Source organism: Rhinopithecus bieti, unplaced genomic scaffold (genome assembly GCF_001698545.2).
Source record: "Rhinopithecus bieti isolate Rb0 unplaced genomic scaffold, ASM169854v2 scaffold_5497, whole genome shotgun sequence".
In the NCBI taxonomy this organism is placed as follows: Eukaryota; Metazoa; Chordata; class Mammalia; order Primates; family Cercopithecidae; genus Rhinopithecus; species Rhinopithecus bieti.
In genome coordinates this window covers 1,178,435-1,202,200 of record NW_016805006.1, presented here as the reverse complement: position 1 = coordinate 1,202,200, position 23,766 = coordinate 1,178,435, and the positions used below count along the sequence as shown (strand labels likewise).

The window sequence follows — 23,766 nt, the reverse complement described above, 5'->3', positions numbered from 1 at the left end:
GCTAATCCGCCTGGCTTGGCCTCCCAAAGTACTGGGAGTACAGGTAGGTGTGAGCCACTGCACCCGGCCGTTCTTTAGACATTCTAAATTAAGGCTTAGTCTGTCATGACAATTAAATTTGGGACCTCAAATGCATGAACATGTGTATTTACATATTTGTGTACATAAATATAGGTCTTTCTAGGGAGTGGAAGGGATGAGTGGCCAGAGCACACAGGATTTTTTGGGCAGTGAAAATATTTGATACACTGATACATGTCATTATATATTTTTTCAAACCCATAGAATGTGTGCAACCCCAAGAATGAACCCTAAACTATGGACTTTGGGTGATAATGATGTGTTAATTTAGGTTCATCAATTTTTCAGTCAACAGTTTGTTTGTTTGTTTGTTTATGTATTTATTTTTGAGACAGTCTTGCTCTTTTGCCCAGGTTGGAATGCAGTGGTGCAATCATAGCTCACTGCAGCCTTGAACTCCCAGGCTCAAGCGATCCTCCCACCTCAGTCTCCTGAGTAGCTGGGACTACAGGCATACACCACCATGCCAGGTTAATTTTTGTATTTTTTGTAGAGATGGGGTTTCGTCATGTTGCCCAGGCTGGTCTCAAACTCCTGGGCTCAGGCAGTCTGCCTACCTTGGGCTCCCAAACTGCTGGGATTATAGGCGTGAGCCACTGTGCCTGGCAATCAACAAATACTGATAATGTGGTAGGCTATGTCTATGTGTGGCAGGGGATATATGAGAGATGTCTGTACTTTGCTCTTTATTTTGCTGTGAACTTAAAACTGCCCTGATGAAAATAAAGTCCTTAAAAACAAACAAAAAACATCTATTTTAAGCATCTTAACATTTTTCATAATACAGTATTCATTATAGCTACACAACAGTTTTCCCATCATTAACTTCTTATTTGCATTTTTTTCCTGGGCATATTTGTTCTAAACTAAATGTACTCCACCTCCCAGTTATATACAGAGTTTCTACATTATTACAAACTATGAGATAAACTATGAGATAATGCTACAGGTATGATTTGAGACTCTTTTTTTTTTTTTGAGACGGAGTCTTGCTCTGTCGCCCGGGCTGGAGTGCAGTGGCCGGATCTCAGCTCACTGCAAGCTCCGCCTCCCGGGTTTACGCCATTCTCCTGCCTCAGCCTTCCGAGCAGTACAGGCGCCAGCCACCTCGCCCGGCTAGCTTTTTGTATTTTTTAGTAGGGACGGGGTTTCACCGTATTAGCCAGGATGGTCTCGATCTCCTGACCTCGTGATCCGCCCGTCTCGGCCTCCCAAAGTGCTGGGATTACAGGGCTTTAGCCACCGCGCCCGGCCTTGAGACTCTTTTTGTTTGTTTCTCATGTTATAATATTCTCTTTGACTTCTCTAGAGTTCTTTATGGGCAGATGTAGTGAACAATGAGAATTGACCACATAGAATTTCCTTAAATATGGGAAGGTAAATGGGATGTGGCTGGGCAAACATAGAAATGTAGTATAATATAAAGCAGCACTCCATTGTAGAACTGCTGCCAGGAAAGTATCTAAACATCTGGAATATGGTCAGAATTCTATATTAAATAATGCAGTGCAAGCATGTAGTATGTCCAAGTTAAAAAACTCTTGTATTGAAGATGTTAGGCATCTTACCTAAAGGAGTGCAGCATTTATAATTTGGGAATATAGAGGAAAGAAAGGGTCTATATGTAAAATTAGCAAATTGAAAAAAAAAAAGGTGAAAATACTTAGTGATGATGGCATGTATTCTTTCTAAAAAATGAAACAAAAAAATTTTTTAAATGAGGTGGAGTCTCACTGTGTTGCTCAGGCTGGTCTTGAACTCCTGGGCTTGCAATCCCCCCACCTCATTCCTTCAAGTAACTGGGATTACAGATACATGCTACTGTGCCTGGTTATGAGAGGAATGTGAATTTTAAAAGCATTTCTGGAAAGTAACTCAGCAAGCAATATTTACTAAATTAAATGTAGCTAGGCTGGGCACAGTGGCTCATGCCTGTAATCCCAGTACTTTGGGAGGCTGAGATGGGCGGAGCACCTGAGGTCAGAAGTTTGAGACTAGCCTGGCCAACATGGCAAAACCTGGTCTACAAAAAAATCAGCTGGGCATGGTGGCAGGTGCCTGTAATCCCAGCCGCTTGGGAGTCTGAGGCAGAGACAATCACTTGAACCCGGGGAGGCAGAGCGTTTCAATGAGCTGCAGGATCGCGCGCATTGGCACTCCAGCCCTGCGCGCCAACAGAGCTAGACTTCCATCTCAAAAAAAAAAAAAAAAAAAAAAAAAAAAGTATCTGGCCGAATCCTAACATGCCCTTTAACTTAGGAGCTTTTTTACTTTTTTTCTAGTTTGTTTAGATTTTTTGAGGACAGGAGTCTCACTGTCACCAGGCTGGGGAGTGCAGTGGTGTGATCTTGGGGCTCAACTGAAGCCTCTGGCCTCCCAGGCGGTCAAGTAATTCTTGTGCCTCAGCCTCCTAAGTAGCTGGGATTACAGGTGTGTGCCACTGGCTAATTTCTGTAATTTTAGTAGAAATGGGGTTTCACCATGTTGGCCAGGCTGGTCTCTAACTCCTGGCCTTAAGCAGTCCGCCCGCCTTGGCCTCCCAAAGTACCGAGATTACAGGCATGAGAGCCACTGCGCCCAGCCAGTAGTTTCACTTTTGAAAGTCTGTTTCGGCCGGGCGCGGTGGCTCAAGCCTGTAATCCCAGCACTTTGGGAGGCCGAGACAGGCGGATCACGAGGTCAGGAGATAGAGACCATCCTGGCTAACACGGTGAACCCCGTCTCTACTAAAAAAATAAAAAAAAACTAGCCGGGCGAGGTGGCGGGTGCCTGTAGTCCCAGCTACTCGGGAGGCTGGGGCAGGAGAATGACGTAAACCCCGGAGGCGGAGCTTGCAGTGGCCTGAGATCCGGCCACTGCATTCCAGCCTGGGCGACAGAGCGAGACTCCGTCTCAAAAAACAAACAAACAAAAAAAGACAGTCTGTTTCATATGAACAAAAGTACTCGTATATTACCAGAGCAGATTGTTTTTACCAGGATGTTTATAGTCAGACAGCCTGAATGTACATCAGTAGGAATGGTCAAATAAATTGTTACAGCCATATTATGCAATATTATGAAGCGATTAAATACTGAGTTAGGTGTATATTTGTTGACCTGAAGGGATTTACATGAGGTATTGAGTGAGAACAATAAGATACAGAGCAATGTGTATACTATGATCTCATTTTGTAAAACAGTTATCTAAAAAGTAAAAAATCTCTGCCGTATTTAACAACAGTCAGCTTTCAGTATCTGTAGTTTCCACATCTGTGGATTCAACCAATTATGGATCAAAAATACTTAGAAAAAAAGTTATGGCTGAACTAAACATGTACAGACTTTTCCTCTTTTCATTATTGCCTATACAATACAGTATAATAACCATTTACATAGCATTCACCTTGTATTAGATATTATAAATAACCTAGAGATGATTTAAAGTACACAGGATGATTTGCATAGGTTGTATACAAGTATGATGCAATTTTATGCCAGACATTTGAGCATCTGCAGATTTTGGTATCTGAGGGAGGTCCTGGAACCAATCCCCCACAGATACCAAGAGACGACTGTTTATGTTTTATTCAGGATTGAATTACCACGGATAAAATTATGCAAGTAATTTCAGGGTATTAATATTGTTTACTTGGACATACTGGCAGAATGTGAAAATGTATATAATATGAGGGAGCCTGGATAATTCAGTTAGTAGAGCATCAGACTTAATCAGAGGGTCCAGGGTTCAAGTCCCTGTTTGGGTGTGTCCTGCAGCTTTTGGCACCTAATTCTGATTCTACCTTCGATAACGGAAGAAAGAAAAAAAGTATTGTTTTTGCTGGGCATGGTGGTGCACATCTGTCGTCGCAGATACTCAGGAGGCTAAGGTAGGAGGATCGCTTGAGCCTGGGAGGTTGAGGCTACAATGAGCCAAGATTGCACCTCTGCACTCCAGCCTAAGCTACAGAGCAAGACTCTGTCTCAACATTCCCCACCCCTGCAAATATGTATGTGTGTGTGTGTATATATATATACACAGACACACTGTGTGTCAGTGGCAATCTGAAGTATAAAATCTGTGTGTATTACTATAAATATGTAAACATTTTAGTAGGCTTATTGGCAAGACTCATGAACATTAATTGACTTTGGTATGGGAGCCTGCATGATTGTGCCCATGTTTGCAGTTCAGCAACTGAAGTGAAAAAGAGACCAGTTGTTCCAAGTGCTTATTCTGAGGTTACTTGTTTTTCAGTTAACATTTCTCTGAAAAGACCAGACTACAAATTATAAAAGCTTTATGTTTTATTATTGACAATCCCTTTTAAAGTTGAAGTAGTTAACATTTGGAGTGAATTGGATTACTTTTATTCTAATTTGTGTGTTTTCCAACTTTTAATTTTCAAATAGTTCAAGCCTTCATAAAGGTAGAAAGTGTAGGATAATAAACCCTACATATCCTTCACCTAAACTGATTATTAATATTTTGTTTTATTTTGGATAAAAAAGGAGCAAAAGCTCACCTTTTTTCTCACTACTCTAATCAGCCACTGTTAATGTCATGCAGTTTATATTCTTTGCCACTAAACATATTTCTTATTTGCTTAAAATTTTTAAATGAAAGCATAATTTATGGTAGATGAATACACAGAATTATGTGTTATAGTTTGAGTTTTGACAAATGTATATACAGTTGTAATCTATACCCCTGTAAAGATAGCATATCTGTCACCCCAGGAAGTTCTCACATGTGATTTCCCAGTCACCCTTATCTCTACCAATAGCTTCTACTGTTCTGTTTTCTTTTGTTTTAGAGAGTTTTCCCTGCTTTTGATGTTGTTGCATACATCAATATATCTTTCCTTTTTATTGCTAAGTAAATTTCATTATATGAATATAACAAGTTATCAGTTTTTCTGCTGATTGAATTTGGGTTGGATATTGCTTTGAGTTATTATGAGTAAAGCTATTATGAACATTCTCATACAAGTCTTTTTGCATCATAGAGTTAACATTTGAGTATGCTGAGCAAATAAGTAAATCAACAGTATATAATGTGCACAATATGAGGTTCTGTTAAGTGCTGTGAAGAAACAAATCAGGGTAAGGAGATAGAGTAGGATGGAGGATGGTCTCCAGAAACAACTTCCTGATTAAGAGATACTTTAGCAAAGACCCAGAAAAGTATACAAGTGGACTATGCAGATCACTAGGAGAAACTGTGTATTTCCAACCAGAGAGGAGAAAGTGCAGCATTACTGAGGCAGGGGTGTGTTTGACATACGCCAGTATGGGTGCAGAATGAGCAACGTGGGGAAATGTTAAGGAGATATTGGCACCATGGTAAGAAGAGCAAGACAGGAGTCAAGGACATGAATAGTATCTTTTTTTTTTTTTTTTTTTTTTTAACTAGAAAAGTAGATGAATGGTTTCACCATAGTAGAGTTGCCCAAAACAACAAAAATTATATAAAGTGTGAGTTCTCATATGTTGCAGCACCATGCTTAGTGCTTTGCGTATGTTATCTTTTTACAACAGTACTATGTGGCGTATTGGCACTTATCCCCATTTTACAGATGAAAGGATTAAAACACTAAGGGATTAAATTTAGTAGCCTTTATCAATAATTTTGTTTACAGTTTTCAGCAGATGAGTTGACCATGTATTTTTTTTGACAGTAGCTTTTTCAGTGAGTAAGGGTAACTTACAGAAAAGAATTCTTGTCTAGCTTTGAGGTTCATACATGGCATTTAGTACTACAAGAATTTGGACAAGTTATTTAACCTCTCTTAAGATCACTTTACTCCTCTATAAAATAGAAGATTTGTGTTTGGTGCTTTTTAAGGTCTGATGAGTCTAATCTGTGAAAGAGCACAGGGAGCTCATTATCAAAGTGAAATAGAAGTTACCATTAAAGGTTAAGGGATACCTCATATATTTAACATTAAAAAAATACTGTCTTTAATATAGTTTGGTGAACTTTTTGAAGTCACTGTGGAGGCTAAAATGTGCACACATATTTTAGATATTTGAGGCAAATGGCAAAAATGTCTTTGGTGATCATATTTAGTTGAAACAATTCAAGGTAATACAATTTATGTCTTGTTTCTCCTTTTTTGTGGGTTTGTTGATGGTGCCTGGAGCCTCTCCATCTGTTTTCCTATTTCTCCTTCTTTATCTCATCTTCCACTTCATCTCTCTTCTCTGTCTCAAAAAATTGCTCACAATTTCCTGCTTAGATAAATGAGAGTATTACTCAATTCATAATGCAGATTATAGAAAATTTGCTAAGAAAATAGAATTTTGTAGCACACAACAACCTTGACAGAATCTAAAAATTTACATATAATATGTATTGGCAATAGAATCAAACTTTATGGATAAAATTTAGATTTGCAAAATTTAACTATACCTTGAAAGCTCACGTTGAGTGAATATGTAAGTTAAACTCAACAAGGACAAACTGATTGAATCAAATCTATCTTAAAAATGGTTTCAGTAAAATAAAAAATGAAGCAGAAGACTTGGAAATGGTTTAAAGGATAAATTTAGTTGTTCAATGGAATCCTTCTAGAAAATATTTTCCCAGGGAAAGTGATTAGTTTTAATATACTTTTGCATAAAATCTTCACGTTCAAGACATAATCCTTAACATCAAAAGAGTAGAGTTACTTCTTTATCAGTTGGATTTTATTTGCCTCTGGGTCTATTTTGGACCCAGGCAGAAGCTGTTTCTATTTTATGTCTTGAAAATCCTTAAGGCTGATTTCTGAGCTTAAATCCTATGGTTTAAAGAGTTTACAATGGTGTGTGTGGTGGGGGATATTATTTAACATTTTCTGACAAGCAAACGCTTTTGAATTTTGTTGCGTGGGAGAGGAGTTGGTGACTTGGTAGTCAAGCCCATTTTCATTACTTTAATTGTGCGATTTATTAGGATTTTAAGCTTTTTATAAATGTTTTAGTGTTATGGGACAGAATTAAAAGGATTTAGAATAAAAGGAGTTTAACAAAAGGACTTTGCAACAGGATTGCAATAGTTTTTATATTTGATGGATTTGGCTAGCCGCTTTTCATTTCAATCATCATGGTACATTCTGTTAAATGCTGTAGAACAGGTGTGTGTAACGTCATTCTCTCTACTGTACATGCAAATAAACACACAATTTTATATATAAAAAGTTAATCCGTTGCAATTTGGAGGATTATGTTATGGGAGGGTGATGACTCCATTAGGCATCATGAAGAATGAAGAGTACATGCTATTTATACTGCATGAAAAAACAAGTTAATAGCTACAGTGTTCATGAGATGTAGAATTTTTATGTGGACACTTTTATTCAAGATATCCACAATAAAATTATTTAAATGAAAATTAAGATTTTGTTACATTGTTTTCTAACTCTGAAATGAGAATTTTTTTTACTGGATGATCTGCCTTATATAAAGTTGGAAGTTTAGTTAGTATCTGTTTCTTGTAGATTCTGGTCTTTTCTACTTGCATGGACTTTCTAGTAACTGTGTTGGGGGTTATTGCCATTCTCAGTATAGGGCTTTTATTTTGTAGTTTAAAATTTTAGCTTCTTTGATTATCCATAAACTTTATAAATTTTTAGTAAGTATTATGGGCCTAATCTAGAGAGCAAAGTTTGCTGAACTGATATACTTCAGTAGGTTAATGAAAACTACTGGAGTTCTTCAGTTCAGGTTTGAGAAAAACAATCACAACATTCTTGCCAGTATTATTTGCATTTTAAAAACTTGATGTTTCATTCATCAAAATATCAAATTGATATGTATAATACAGGTACAAACTGTAAAGACCTTGGAAGGAAAGTCTTTAAGTAGAAGGAAAATAGGTATTGTTAAAGGTGAAGGCAAAATATGTAGGAGTGAAGAATTGGCTCTGTATAGATGAAGTTCAGTTATAATTAATTTGGAACATAAATATTATGGACTGTGGGCCTGTTAATTTTTAACTTATGCTTGGATCAAAAGTAATATTGTTAACTGTGAAATCTGATTTGTTTAGCAGGAGTAATGGTACACAATGTACAGTAAATTATATTTGAACAAATCTATTCTTGATGCTTTCTCAATACATAATCACAGATTTGTTTAAAAGATGTAGGCACTGATTATTATATAATTATAAAATATTTCAATAACTATAGTTTTCTTCATAAACATTAGTTGTGTTTGTAGTTTTTTGTTTGTTTTTTGAGATGGAGTCTTGCTCTCTCGTCCAGGTTGGAGTGCAGTGGCGTAATCTTGGCTCATTGCAGCCTCTGGCTCCCTGGTTCAAGCAATTCTACCTCAGCCTCCCGAATAGCTGGGATTACAGGCACGCACCACCACGCCTGGCTAATTTTTGTATTTTTACTAGAGACAGGGTTTCACTATGTTGGCCAGGCTGATCTTGAACTCCTGACCTCAGGTGATCCACCTGCCTTGGCCTCCCAAAGTGCTGGGATTACAGGCATGAGCCACTGCACTCGGCCTTAGTTTTGTTTTTCTTTTAGAGATGAAGATCTTGCTATATTGCCCAGGCTGGAGTGCAGTGGCTATTCACAGGTATAATCATAGAGCACTATAGCCTCAAACTGCTGGGCTCAAACATCCATTGTAGATACTGTAGTCTGGTGTCTAAGAAATGATAGAACTTGTCTTAACTTAATTTTCAGTCTTATAATCACAATTAAAAAGTATTATATTATGTCAAGTCACAATCTCAGTGTATTACCATTAACCTTTCCTTCTTTGGATTAAACCTCATTATTTTTGGAGGAATCAATTAACATGGATTGTTAATGTTACAAATGCTTTTTACTGACCAGGTGTGGTGACTCACGTCTGTATCCTAGCTCTCTGGGAGGCTGAAATGGGAGACTCACTTGAGGCCAGGAGTTTAAGACTAGCCTGGGCACAGAGAGAGACCTCCATCTCTACAAAATATTAAAGAATTAGCTGGGCATGGTGGCGCATGCCTGTAGTACTAGCTACCAAGGAGGCTGATGAGAAAGGATCATTTGAGCCCAAGAGTTAGTGACTGGAGTGAGCTATGATGTCACCACTGTACTCCAGCCTAGGTGACAGAGCAAGACCCCATCTCTAAAAATCAGACACAAAAAATGCTTTTTATCACCCAGCCTAAGAAATAAAACAAAGAGTTTTGAAGTCCTCTGGCTACATCTTCCAAATTTTTTTTTCTTCCTAAACCCGTAATAGTTAAATCCCTATCCTGAAATTAGTGTTTATCTTTCTTATGTATTTATGTATCCTTGTCTCTATGGATATTTGTCATGTTGAAATACCATCCCTGGCTGGGCTCAGTGGCTCACGCTTATAATCCCAGCACTTTGGGGGGATGAGGTGGGCGAATCATGAGGTTAGGAGTTCGAGACCAGCCTGGCCAACCCAGTGAAACCCGGTCTCTACTAAAAATACAAAAATTAGCAGGGTGTAGTGACAGGCACCTGCTATCACAGCTACTCAGGAGGCTGAGGCAGGAGAATTGCTTGAACCTGGGAAGTGGAGGTTGCAGTGAGCCGAGATCTTGCCACTGCACTCCATCCTGGGCAACAGAGGTAGACTCTATCTCAAACAAACAAACAAACAAACAAAAAAAAGGGCCGGGCGCGGTGGCTCATGCCTGTAATCCCAGCACTCTGGGAGGCGGAAGCGATCCCTCATGATCCCTCATGAGTAGATTAATGCTCTCCCTAGGGAGTGAGTGAGTTCTCACTCTGTTAGTTTCCAGAAGAGCTGGCTGTTAAAAAGAGCCTGCCCAGCCATTTGGCATGTGATCTCTGCAAATGCTGGCTCACTTCTGCTTTGTGTTATGAGTTGAAGCAGCCTGAGGCCTTCATCAGATGCTCAGTATTGAACTTTCCAGCCACCAGAAGTGTGAGCCAAGTAAACCCCTTTTCTTTAGACTACCGAGTCTCAGGTATACTGTTATGGCAACACTAACTGGACTGAAACAATGTGTGTGACTGCTTTATTTTTTTATTTTTATTTTTATTTTTTCCCCTCTGCTACCCTAGTGTGACTGTGTTAGATATCTCATCTCAGTGGAATCATGTAATATTTATCTTTTTGTGATTGGCATATTTCACTTATAATGTTCTCAAGGTTCATCCATGTTGTAGCATGTGACAGAATTCCCTTCTTTATTTTTATTTTTAATTTTAATTAATTAATTTACTTTTTTAAGATGGAGTCTCATTCTGTCGCCCAGGCTGGAGTGCAGTGGCACGATCTTGGCTCACTGCAGCCTCCGCCTCCCAGGTTCAAGCAGTTCTCTGCCTCAGCCTCCTGACTAGCTGGGATTATAGGCGCCTGCCACCATGCCCGGCTAATTTTTGTGTTTTTAGTAGAGACGTGGTTTCACCATCTTGGCCAGGCTGGTGTTGAACTCCTGACCTCGTGCCTCCCAAAGTGCTGGGATTACAGACATGAGCCACTGTGCTTGACCTTTATTTTTATTTTTTATTTTTCCTAAGTTATTGGGGGTACAGGTGTTATTTGGTTACATGAGTAAGTTCTTTAGTGGTGATTTGTGAGATTTTGATGCATCTGTCACCTAAGCAGTATACACTGTACCACATTTCCAGTCTCTTATCCCTCGCCCCCATCTCACTTCCCCTCCAAGTCCCCAAAGTTCACTGCATCATTTGTATGCCTTCACGTTCTCATAGCCTAGCTCCCAGATATTAGTGAGAACATATGATGGTTGGGTTTCCATTCCTAAGTTACTTCACTTAGAATAAAAGTCTCCAGTCTCATCCAGGTCGCTGCAAATACTGTCGATTCATTCCTTTTTATGGCTGAGTAGTATTACATCGTACATATATACACACACACACACACACACACACACACACACGAGAGTTTCTTTATCCACTCATTGGTGGGCATTTGGGTTGGCTCCATGGTTTTGCAGTTGTGAATTGTGCTGCTATAAACATGCGTGTGCAAATATCTTTTTTGAATAATTATTTCTTTTCTTCTGGTTAGATACCCAGTAGTGAGACTGCTGGATCAAATGGTAGTTCTACTTTTAGTTCTTTAAGGAATCTCCACACTGTTTTCCACAGTGGCTGTACTAGTTTACATTCTCACCAGCAGTGTAGAAGTGTTCCCTGATCGCCGCATCCATGCCAACATCTACCGTTTTTTGATTCTTTGATTATGGCCATTCTTGCTGGAGTAAGGTGGTATTGCATTGTGGTTTTGATTTGCATTTCCCTGATCATTAGTGATGTTGAGCATTTTTTCATATGTTTGTTGGCCATTTGTCTGTCTTCTTTTGAGAATTGTCTATTCATGTCCTTAGCCCACTTTTTGATGGAATTGTTTTATTCTTAATGATTGGTTTGAATTCGTTATAGATTCTGGATATTAGTTCTTTGTCAGATGTGTAGATTGTGCAGATTTTCTCCCACTATGTGGATTGCCTGTTTGCTCTGCTGACTGTTCCTTTTGCTGTGCAAAAGCTCTTTAGTTTAATTATGTCCTAGCTACTTACCTGTGTTTTTATTGCATTTGCTTTTGGGTTCTTGGTCATGAAATCTTGCCTAAGCCAATGTCTAGAAGGGTTTTTCCAATGTTATATTCTAGAATTTTATAGTTTCAGGTCTTAGGTTTAAGTCCTTAATCCATCTTGAGTTGATTTTTGTGTAAGGTGAGAGATGAGGATCCAGTTTTATTCTCCTACAGGTGGCTATCCAATTATCTCAGTACCATTTGTTGAAAAGGGTGTCCTTTCCCCTCTGTATGTTTTTGTTTGTTTGTTGAAAATCAGTTGACTGTAAGTATTTGGGTTTATTTCTGGATTCTCTACTCTGTTCCATTGGTCTGTCTGCCTGTTTTTATACCAGTACCATGCTGTTTTGGTGACTGTGGCCTTACAGTATGGTTTGAAATTAGGTAGTATGAGGCCTCCGGTTTGTCCATTTTGCTTAGTCTTGCTTTGGCTATATGGGCTCTTTTTTCATTCCATATGAATTTTAGAATTGTTTTTTCTAATTCTGTGAAGAATGGTGGTGGTATTTTGATGGGGATTGCTTTGAATTTGTAGATTGCTTTTGGCAGTATGGTTGTTTTCACAATTTGATTCTACCCATCTATGAACGTGAGCATGGGATATATTTCCATTTGTTTTTGTCATCTGTGATTTCCTTCAGCAGTGTTTTGTAGTTTTCCTTGTAGAGGTCTTTTGATTCCTTGGTTGTGTATATTCCTAAGTATTTTATTTTATTTTTTTTGCTGCTATTGTAAAGGGGCTTGAGTTCTTGATTTCTTTCTCCTCTTGGTCGCTGTTGGTGTATAGAAGAACTACTGATTTGTGTACATGAATTTTATATCCAGAAACTTTGCTGAATTCTTTTATCAGTTCTAGGAGCTTTCTGGAGGAGTCATTAGGGTTTTCAAGGTAAACGATCATATTGTCAGCAAACAGTGACAGTTTGACTTCCTCTTCACCAATTTGAATGCTCTTTATTTTTTTCTCTTGTCTGATTGCTGTGGCTAGGATTTCCAGTACTGTGTTGAAGAGGAGTGGTGAGAATGGGCATCCTTGTCTTGTTCCAATTCTCAGAGGGAATACTTTCAACTTTTCCCCATTCAGTATTGTGTTGACCGTGGGTTTGTTATAGTTTTCTTGAATTAGATTAAGGCATGTCCCTTGTATGATGATTTTGCTGAGAGTTTTAATCATAAAGGGATGCTGGATTTTGTCATGCTTTTTCTGCATCTGTTGAGATGATCATGTGATTTCGTTTGTTTGTTTGTTTGGCGGAGTCTTGCTCTTTTGCCCAGGTTAGAGTGCAGTGCTGTGATCTTGGCTCCCTGTAGCCTCTGCCTCCCGGGTTCAAGCAATTCTTGTGCCCCAGCCTTCTGAGTAGCTGGGATTACAGGCAGCGCCACCACACCTGGCTAATTTTTGTATTTTTAGTAGAGACAGAGTTTCACCATGTTGGCCAGGCTGCTGTCGAACTCCTGACCTCAAGTGATCCACCCACCTCGGCCTCCCAAAGTGTTGGGATTATAGGTGTGAGCCACCACTCCCTGCCGTGGTTTTTGTTTTTAATTTGGTCTATGTGGTGTATCACATTTGTTGACTTGCGTATGTTAAACCATCCCTGCATCCCTGATATGAAACCCACTCGATCATGGTGAATTATCTTTTTGATATGTTGTTGGATTCGGTTAGCTAATATTTTGTTAAGGATTTTAGCATCTGTGTTCATCGAGAATATGGGCCTGTAATTTTCTTGTTTGGTTATATCCTTTCCTGGTTTTGGTATTAGGATAATGCTGGCTTCGTAGAATGAACTAGGGACGGTTCCTCCTTTCTTTCTCTTGTGGAATAGTATCAGAACGATTGGTACTAGTTCTTCTTTGAATGTCTACTGGAATTCTGCTGTAAATCTGTCTTGTCCTGGACTTTTTTTTGTTGGTAATTTATAAAATTACCATTTCAATCTCACTGCTTGTTATTGGTCTGTTCAGGGTATCTAAGTCTTCCTGGTTTCAGCTAGGTTGTATTTTTCCAGGAATTTATCCTTCTCTTCTAGGTTTTTTAGTTTACTTGCATAGAGGTGTTCATAGTAGTCTTGGATGATCATTTGTATTTCGTGTCAGTTGTAATACCTCCTGTTTCAGTTCTTAGAGAGGTTATTTGGATTTTCTCTCTTCTTGGTTAATCTTGCTAATGCTCTATCAATTTTATTTATCTTTTCTAAGAACCAGCTTTTTGTTTCTTTTATCTTTTGTATTTTTTTTTTTTTTCATTTTCATTTAGTTCTGCTCTGATCTTGGTTATTTCCTTTCTTCTGCTGGGTTTGGGTTTGATTTGTTCTTGTTTCTCTAGTTCCTTGAGGTGTGACCTTAGAATGTCAGTTTGTGCTCTCAGGCTTTTTGATGTAGGCATTTAGGGCTATAAACTTTCCTCTTAGCACCACCTTTGCTATATCCCAGAGGTTTTGTTTTTGTTTTTATTTTATTTTTTTGAGACAGAGTCGCACTCTGTTTACCAGGCTGCAGTGCTGAGGCGTGATCTCTGCTCACTGCAGCTTCCACATACCAGGTTCAAGTGATTCTCCTGCTTTAGCTTCCTGAGTGGCTAGGATTAAAGGTGTGGGCCACCATGCCCAGCTAATTTTTTGTATTTTTAGTAGAGATGAGGTTTTGCCATCTTGGCCAGGCTGGTCTTGAACCTCTAGCCTCAAGTGATCCACCCACCTGGCGTAAGCCACCGTGCCCGACCATTTTCCTTCTTTTTAAAGGCTGTGTAATCCATTTCAATGCACCACCTTTTCTTTATCCATTCATCTATCAGTAGACTTTAGGGTTGCTTCCATCTGTTGGCTATTATGAATAATGCTGCAGTGAACATAGTTGTGCAAGAGTTTGCTACATTTGTTTTTACTTTTAATCTTTTTTTTTTTTTTTTTTTTCTGTGGGGTGGGAAACAAGATCTTGCCCTGTTGTCCAGGCTGGCCTTGAGCTCCTGGGCCCAAGCAATTCTCCTGCCCAGCCTCCTGAGTAGCTGGGACTGTAGGTGTGTAGCACTACACCTGACTACATATATTTACTTATTTACTTTTAATTTATTATACTTTAAGTTCTGGGATACATGTGCAGAATGTGCACGTTTGTTGCATAGGTATACACATGCCATGGTGGTTTGCTGTGCCTGTCAACCCGTCATCTACATTAAGTATTTCTCCTAATGCTATCCCTCTCCTAGCCCCCCACCCCCCGACAGACCCTGGCGTGTGACGTTCCCCTCTTTGTGTTCGTGTGTTCTTATTGTTCAACTCACACTTACGAGTGAGAACATGTGGTGTTTTAATTAATAAGCTTTATTTCTTAGAGCAGTTTTAGATTCACAGAAAAATTAAGCAGAAAATAGAGTTTTCCAGCCGGGGCAACACGGCAAAACCCCATTTCTGCAAAAAATACAAAAAGTAGCCAGGCATGGTGGCGTGTGCCTGTCGTCTCAGCTACTCAGGAGGCTGAAGTGGGAGAATCACTTGAGCCGGGAGGTGGAAGTTTCAGTGATTTGAGGTTGCGCCACTACTCTCCTGCTTGGGCGATAGTGGGAGAGACTGTCTCAAACAAACAAAAACACATATAATTTCTGTATACCCCTGACCCTACCCAGGCACTACCCACTTCCCACTTTTTGCATCATAGTGGTACATTTGTTACAAGTGATGATCCTACACTGACACATTATTATTCCCCAGAGTCCCTAATCGACGTTAGGATTCTCTTGGTCTACATTCTAGAAATTTTCACAAATGTATAATGATATATTTCACAAATGTATAATGAAATAATAATCCACCATTTTAGCATCATAAAGAAAAGTTTCAGTTAAAACTTAAAACTTAGAAGTCCTTAAAATTCCTCTGTGCTCTATTCATGTCTTCCTCCTAATTCCTGCAACCATTGATCTTTTTACTGTCCCCATAGTTTTGTCTTTCCCAAAATGTCATGTAGTTGGTAACATACAGTATGTAGCCTTTTTATATTGACTTCTTTCAATGAGCAATATGCATTTAACATTCCTTCACTTTATTTTATGGCTTGATAGCTCATTTCTTTTTAGTCTGTTGTTTGGATATATTGCAGTTTATTTATCCATTCATCTGCTAAAGAACATGTTGGTGGCATCCAAGTTTTGGCAATTATAAATAAAGCTGTCATAAACATCGTGTGTAGGTTTTTGTGTGGACAAACGTCTTCAGTTCGTTTTGGTAATTACCAAGGAGTGTGATTTCAGCATTGTGTGGTAAGAGTATGTTTAGTTTTGTAAGAAACTGCCAAACTCCTCCAATGTGGCTGTGCTATTCGGCATTCCCATTAGCAGTCTGTGAAAGGTGCTACTTGCATCCTCTTCAGCATTTAGTGTTGTCAGTGTTCTGGAATTTGGTTGTTCTAGTAACTGTGCAATGGTACCTCATTGTTTTAGTCTATAATTCCATAATAACAGATTTCCTCCATTTTCTTCTTTTGTTAAACTTGTTTTAGCTATTCTAACTCCCTTACCTTTCCACAAAATTTTAGAATACTCGTGTTTCTAATTGCAAAAAATTCTGCTGGATTTTTGGTAGGAATTACATTAAACTTTATGTCAGTTATGTATCTCCATGTATTTAGGTTGTCTTTTGTTTCTTTTATCAGCATTTAGTAGTTTTCAGTACAGAAGTCCTGTACATGTTTCATCGATTTATACCTCAGTATTTACATTTCTTTTGAACAAGTATAAGTGCCACTGTACTTTAAATTTCAATTTTCATTTGTTCATGATAGTATATATTTTTGTATGCTGATCTTATAGCTTGTGACTTGCTGAACTAACTTATTCTAGTTTTTAAAAAAAATTTTCTTGTTGATTCCTCTGTAATTTTTATGTAACCAATCATGTTATCTGTAAATGGGGAGTTTTATTTCTTCCTTTCTGATCTGTATGACTTTTACTTTGTTTGCTGCCTTATTGTACTGGATAGAACTTCCAGTACTCTATTGAACAACAGTGGTGAGAGTGGACACTCTTGCTTTATATCTGACCTCAGAGGAAAAGCATTCAGTTTGTATGATGTTAGCTAAAAGTTTTTGTGTTAAGTTATATCATTTAACACCTGGAGCAACCACTTGAATTCCTGATCCTATAACAATCTGTTTCTTCTCTGGTAGCTTGTAGAAGCATTTGTTTGTTATCACTGTCTTGAAACAATGTACTCTGATATTGGTCTGTTTCATGTACTGTGCTAGAACGTGAAGAAGCTGATAAAATCATAGTTTTTTGTTTCGGGGAAAGTTTTTGAATTATTTCATGGGTGATTTTCTCCTGTTTTCTCTGTTCTTTCTTTGGAACTTCTGTCATCTATGTATTGGCTGTTTGAGTCCATCCTTTTCAATTTCTTGTGTGTGTGTAAACATGCTCTTTTCTTCTCTTGTGTTTTTGCTCTTCTCTCTGGGAAATTTTCTTAAATTTGCCTCTGATTCTTGTGTTGAGTTTAAAAACAGTATGTGCCTTACCCCAAGGATTATAAATCATGCTGCTTTATAAAGACACATGCACACGTATGTTTATTGTGGCATTATTCACAATAGCAAAGACTTGGACACCAACCCAAATGTCCACCAATGATTAGACTGCGGGATTAAGAAAATGTGGCCACTTATATACCACTGAGATACTATGCAGGCCATAAAAAAGGTATGAGTTCATGGTCCTTTGTAGGGACCGTTGGATGAAGCTAGGAAACCGATCATTCTGAGCAAACTATCACAAGTACAGAAAACCAACACTGCCATGTTTTTCACTTATAGGTGGAAAGTTGAACAAGAGAACACTGGACACAGTGAAGCGGTAACATCACACAGCTGGCCTGATTGTGGGGTTGGGAGAGGGGAGGAAGCAAGTTGAGATATACCAATTGTAAATGGAGAGTTAATGGGTGCAGCCGCACCAACAGCGCACAAAGTATACATTATGCTAACCTACACTGTTGGTGCACTTGGCTACCATAGAACTTAAAGTTTATTAATAATAATAAAAAATAAAAACAGTATTTTCCGCCTGTTAATCCCAGCACTTAGGGGGGCCAAGGCAAGCAGATCATTGGACGTCAGGAGCTTTTGAGCCAGGCCTCTACTAAAAATACAAAAATAGCCTGGCGTGGTGGCAGCGGTGCCCTGCTGCAGTCCCATACTTGGGAGCGCTGAGGGCGGCAGAGCGAGAATCGGCTTGAATCTTGGAGGTGGAGGTTGCAGTGAGGCCAAAATCGACGCCAACCGCACTTCCAGGCCCCTGTGCCAACAGAGTGAGACTCCATCTCAAAAAAAAAAAAAAAAAAAGTCGTATATTATATAGTATTTATATATATTTATGTAAATATAAATACACACACACACACATATATATATATATCCTTGTCTTTGTCATTCTTCAAGAGCTCTCTTTTATTCTCAAAGCATCTTTTTTTAGTTCTTATTTTGTTCCATGTCTGCAGTATCTTCTCTTACATCATGGAAATGATTAATGACAATTTTTAATTTTTATTGTGTTCTTCCTGTGTAGTATTAGATACTTTCCAGATGACTGTTAATCCTTGGCTGTTTGCACATAATTGTCAGTGGCAAACTGAAAAGCTAATTGAAAACACTGCATATCTGTTTGTCGACTTTTTGTTTTTTTGAGATGGAGTTTTACTCTTGTTGCCCAGGCTGGAGTACAGTGGTGCCGTGTGGGCTCACTGCAAACTCTGCCTTCTAGGTTCAAGCGATTCTCCTGCCTCAGCCTCCCGAGTGGCTGGGATTACAGACACCTGGCTAATTTTGTATTTTTAGTAGAGACAGAGTTTCAGCATGTTGGCCAGGCTGGTCTTGAACTCCTGACCTCCGCCTCGGCCTCCTAAAGTGCTGAGATTACAAATGTGAGCCACTGTGCCCGGTCTATTTGTTGACTTTTAATTTTATTGTGAGGTGCTTTAGTTGTGTTGTTTGTTTGTTGGAACCCTCTGATGGATAGTATATTTTAGTCTTTCCTCTTAGACTAAAATGTCCCAGAGAAGACTTACAAGTGCCCACCTAAAGGATAAGGTTCTGGTGCTAGCGTCCTGGAAGCACCATGGGAGAGGCGACAGGAAGGATATGAAGGGCTATTTCAATATTACGTATTAATGTTGTCATTTAATCTTCTTCACTTTTTTGTTTGGCATTCACCTTTACCCAGTGTCCTTCTGTCTGTCTCTAGAGAGTAACCTTTCAGCCTTGTGCTGGGAATGGGGAAGGTGGGTTGCCTGACAGGGTAAAAGTCTTACATCGATGTGTTTTTCAGATAGCCAATATCAAATCTAGTCTTCTTTATTTTAGCTTTGTCTCCCACCAAATCCAGTACCTGATATTATCAGTTATTGTACCTTTTAAAGATTCTTCGATGTAAAGTAATTCGGGTGTCAGGTTTTCCCCCCATGCACTACCGTGAACTTTTACTTAAGATTGCTAAGTCAGTCATCAGTCATCTGTTTCCAAGACTTGTTGGGATTATATGTTTTTAAAGTACATTTAATTTAATTTTTTTTCCTAGAATTTTCTGAAGGTATAAAATGAAATTCATGTCTTCAGTCTGCCATCTTTTTTTTTTTTTTTTTTTGAGACGGAGTCTTGCTCTGTTGCCCAGGCTGGAGTGCAGTGGCCGGATCTCAGCTCACTGCAAGCTCCACCTCCCGTGTTTGCGCCATTCTCCTGCCTCAGCCTCCCAAGTAGCTGGGACTACAGGCGCCCGCCAACACGCCCAGCTAGTTTTTTTGTATTTTTTAGTAGAGACAGGTTTCACCGTGTTAGCCAGGATGGTCTCGATCTCCTGACCTCGTGATCTGCCTGTCTTGGCCTCCCAAAGTGCTGCAGTCTACCATCTTAACTCAGAAGTTGAAATAACCATTTACTTGTTTTTTCTGGCATTTGCCTTCTTATTTAAAACAAGGGAAAATTTTGGGGACATTTGTATATTCACATGGTCTGAAAATGAACAAGCATAAGGTATATAATGAAAAGTTTTTTCTTTCTTTTTTTTTCATTTTCCCTCTCATAAGTGGCTATTAAGAGTTTTTTTTTTTTTTTGAGATGGAGTTTCACTCTTGTTGCCCAGACTGGAGTGCAATGGCATGATCTCGGCTCACCACAACCTCTGCCTCCCAGGTTTAAGCGATTCTGCTGCCTCAGCCTCCCGAGTAGCTGGGATTACAGGCATGCACCACCACATCTGGCTAATTTTTTGTATTTTTAGTGGAGACGGTTTCTCCATGTTGGTCAGGCTGGTCTCAAACTCCTGATCCACCCACCACGGCCTCCCAGAGTGTTGGGATTATAGGCATGAACCACTGCGCCCAACCACTATTAGGATTTTTATGTATCCTCCTAGAGTTTGTATATGTATGTGTACATATATGCAGGTCTTTTTTTCTCTTCTTTATAAAAAAAAAGGTAGTATATCGGCTGGGCGTGGTAGCTCATACCTGTAATCCCAGCACTTTGGGAGGCCAAGGCTGGTGGATCATGAGGCCAGGAGTTCGAGATCAGCCTGGCCAACATGGTGAAACCCCATCTCTACTAAAGATACAAAAAATAGCTGGGCATGGTGGCAGGTGCCTGTAATCCCAGCTACTCTGGAGGCTGAGGCAGGAGAATCATTCGAACCTGGGAGGCAGAGATTGCAGTGAGCTGAGATCATGCCATTGCACTCCAGCCTTGGGGAGACTCTATCTCAAACACACACACACACACACACACACACAAAACAAAAGGTAGTTTATTATTCTGTATCTTCCTATTATTGTATGTATTCCTTTTTTCCGCTTTGTATCTTCTATCCCATTCCATGTTTTTACAGAGTAATTCATTCTCTTGTTTTGCAGTGGTAGGAAATATTCCATTATAACTTGAAATTTTCCATTCTTGCTATTATAAACAATGCTGTTGTGAATAATCTTATATACAAGTTATTTCTCTCATGTCTGAGTATATGTGTAGGATGAACTCCTAGCAGTGACTTATCGGATTAAGGGGTATTTCTATTTCAATTTTGATTAATATGGTGAGAAAATTTTATCAAATTTTTGGATTTTTTGAGGAGCTCTTAAATAAGTGTCAATGTACATAGTTAAATTTAGTTATATAGTCCCTTTTATTTTAGCTTCATCTCCTATCACATTTAGTACCTGGTATTATCAATTATTGTGGCTTTTAAAGATCCTGTGATGTAAACTAATTTGAGTGTCGGTTTTTTTTTCCCCCAAGCACTACCTTGCACTTTTGCTTAGGACTGCTAAATCAGTCATCAGTCTGACTTAGCAGGCTTAAGTGAATACACACACACACACACACACACACACACACAGTTTTAAAGATATATAGTTATATAAATATATGTATATAAATATATGTAGTTATAAATTTTTAAGTAGAAAATTTCTGACTTATTTAAAGACAGTGTGAATAGTGTGATGATCCCTAAGGAACCCACCAGTCATCATTTTATGACTATTCTTGTTTCATTAGCATTTATTTCCTTCCCTCCAGATTATTTTGAACCCTCCCCAGATGTCATATCAGTTTATTGGTTAACATTTCCTTACTTATTTCTAAAAGATTAGGTATCTTAAAAATGTAACCATAGTATTGTAGGGGAGGAAAACTTCTCTAACCTCTCAGGGTTTCTGGCTGGGCCAAAAAATTAAACTGACATAAGAGAAATTAAGAGGAGAAAAGCATACAAATTTTTATTTCATAAGATTTACATGTACATATGTGTCCGAACAGAGAAATGAAGACTTAAGGAAGTGGTGGCCAGGCGCCATGGCTCCCACCTGTAATCCCAGCACTTTGGGAGCCCGAGGCAGGCGGATTGCCTGAACTCAGGAGTTCGAGACCAGCCTGGGCAACACGGTGAAACCCCGGCTCTACTAAAATACAAAAAATTAGCTGGGCGTGGTGGCATGCGCCTGTAATCCCAGCTACTCGGGAGGCTGAGGCAGGAGAATAGTTTGAACCTGGCAGGCGGAGGTTGCAGAGATCCCAGATCTGCCATGGCACTGCAGCCTGGGTGACAGAGCAAGACTCCATCTCCAAAAAAAAAAAAAAAAGACAAGTGGCTCAGCCTAAGCTCTTTTTTTTGTTTTGTTTTGTTTTGTTTTTTGAGATGGAGCCTTGCTCTTGCTCTGTCCCCCAGGACGGAGTGCAAGCGTTGGCATGATCTTGGCCCACTGTAACCTCTGCCTCCCAGGTTCAAGCTATTCTCCTGCCTCAGCCTCCCGAGAGGCTGGGATTACAGCGTCCACCACCACGCCTGGCATATATATATATATATATGTATTTTTTTTAAACTAGAGATGGGGTTTCACCATATTGGCCAGACTGATCTCGCACTCCTGACCTCGGCCTCCCAAAGTGATCCACCCGCCTCGGCCTCCCAAAGTGCTGGGATTACAGGCATGAGCCATCGTGCCCAGCTTCGGCCTAAGTTCTTACATGCTAGGTTGAACAAAGAATGACATTTATGGAAAAATATCTGGGAAGATAAGGGCTAGTTTAACAATGTTCATTTATACAGATTTCTTTCATCTGGCCTTCACATCTCCGGTGATTAAAATGTTCCTTCCTGGTGTGTAGGAAGGTCATCTTTCACTTGGGGGCTTCCTTTCAGGAATCAAAGAGCCAGTCAGAGTGTCTTTCTTACATCTGCTGTTTTTCAAATGCCTTTAGCTCAAAATAATCAATATGCCAAAGAGGTATGTTTTGGAGTGATTTGTCCTGAACTCCTTATCATTATCAATATAGTTATCATTATATCATTATCATTATCAATATCATCATTATAGTTTTCATTATCAATATAGTTTTAAGGAACCTCTGTCATGTGTGAGGTTGAGCATTTTTCCTTCTTTATCTTTTTTTTTTTTTATGAGACAGATTCTTGCTCTGTCATCCAGGCTGGAATGCAGTGGCACAATTGTAGTTCACTGCAGCCCCCAACTCCTGGGGGCTCAAAAGGTCCTCTTACTTCAGCCTCCTGCGTAGCTAGGGCTACAGGTGTGTGCCACCATACCCAACTAATTTTTTGTTTTTGTTTTTTGTAGATACAGAGTTTCGCCCTGTCTCAAGTGATCCTTCTGCCTCAGCCTCCCAAAGTGTTGGGAGTATAGGCGTGAGCAGACACAGAGCACCTTTTCATATGATTCAGAACCATTTATATTTCCTGACTTTCCTTTTTTTGCTTCTTGTTCGTATTATATTGGTCTTGTATCCTGTAATATTGTTGAGTTCACTTATTATTATTATTATTATGTGGACTTAGGACTTGATGGAAGCTGCAACTATGGATATTCTTGTGTTATTACTGCTGTTACTAGGAAAACTCTGAACCATTACCTGTGACATTTGCTGTAGATCTTTTGTAGATGATCATTATTAGGTTAAAAAGGTATTTTTGTTATATTTTTTATTCTTATGATTAGGTATAGAGTCTAATTGAATACTTTTTCTGCGTCTGCTGAAATATTAATATGATTAATTACGTTAATAGATTTTATAATGCCAAACTATTACTGTTTCTTGGGTAAATCTAATTCGGTTATGAGAGTTTATTTTTTTCATATATGTTGCTTTTTAGTTTGCTGATATTTTGTTTAGGATTTTTGCAACTATGTGTATCAATGGGAATGACCTATAATTTTATAATTTTCTTGTCTTGAACTACCTTTATTTAGTTTGGACATCAATCTTATGCTAGTTTTATGTAAATAGTTGGTGGGGTATGGGATGGTTTTCTGATCTCATGGGGAAGGTGTATAAGATTGAAATTGGTGCGAATAAAACATTAAAAAATTGTTGATTCAGGCCGGCTATGATGGCTTATGCCTGTAATTGTAGCACTTTGGGAGGCTGAGGCAGGTGGATCACCTGAGGTCAGGAGTATGAGACCAGGCTGGCCAACATGGTGAAACCCTGTCTCTACTAAAAATACAAAAATTAGCCAGGCATGGCGGTACGTGACTGTAGTCCCAGCTGCTCAGAAGACTGAGGCAGGAGAATCATTTGAACCCAGGAGGCAGAGTTTGCAGTGAGCTGAGATCATGCCACTGCATTCCAGCCTGGGTGACAGAGTGAGACTTTGTCTCAAAAAAAA

General features: G+C 39.1%; 1 protein-coding gene across 1 annotated transcript in view; it reads left to right on the top strand.

Moving 5' to 3' along the window:
* BCAS3 (BCAS3 microtubule associated cell migration factor) overlaps window positions 1-23,766 on the top strand; it is a 749,063-nt gene that overhangs the window by 108,224 nt on the left and 617,073 nt on the right. The window lies entirely within an intron of this gene.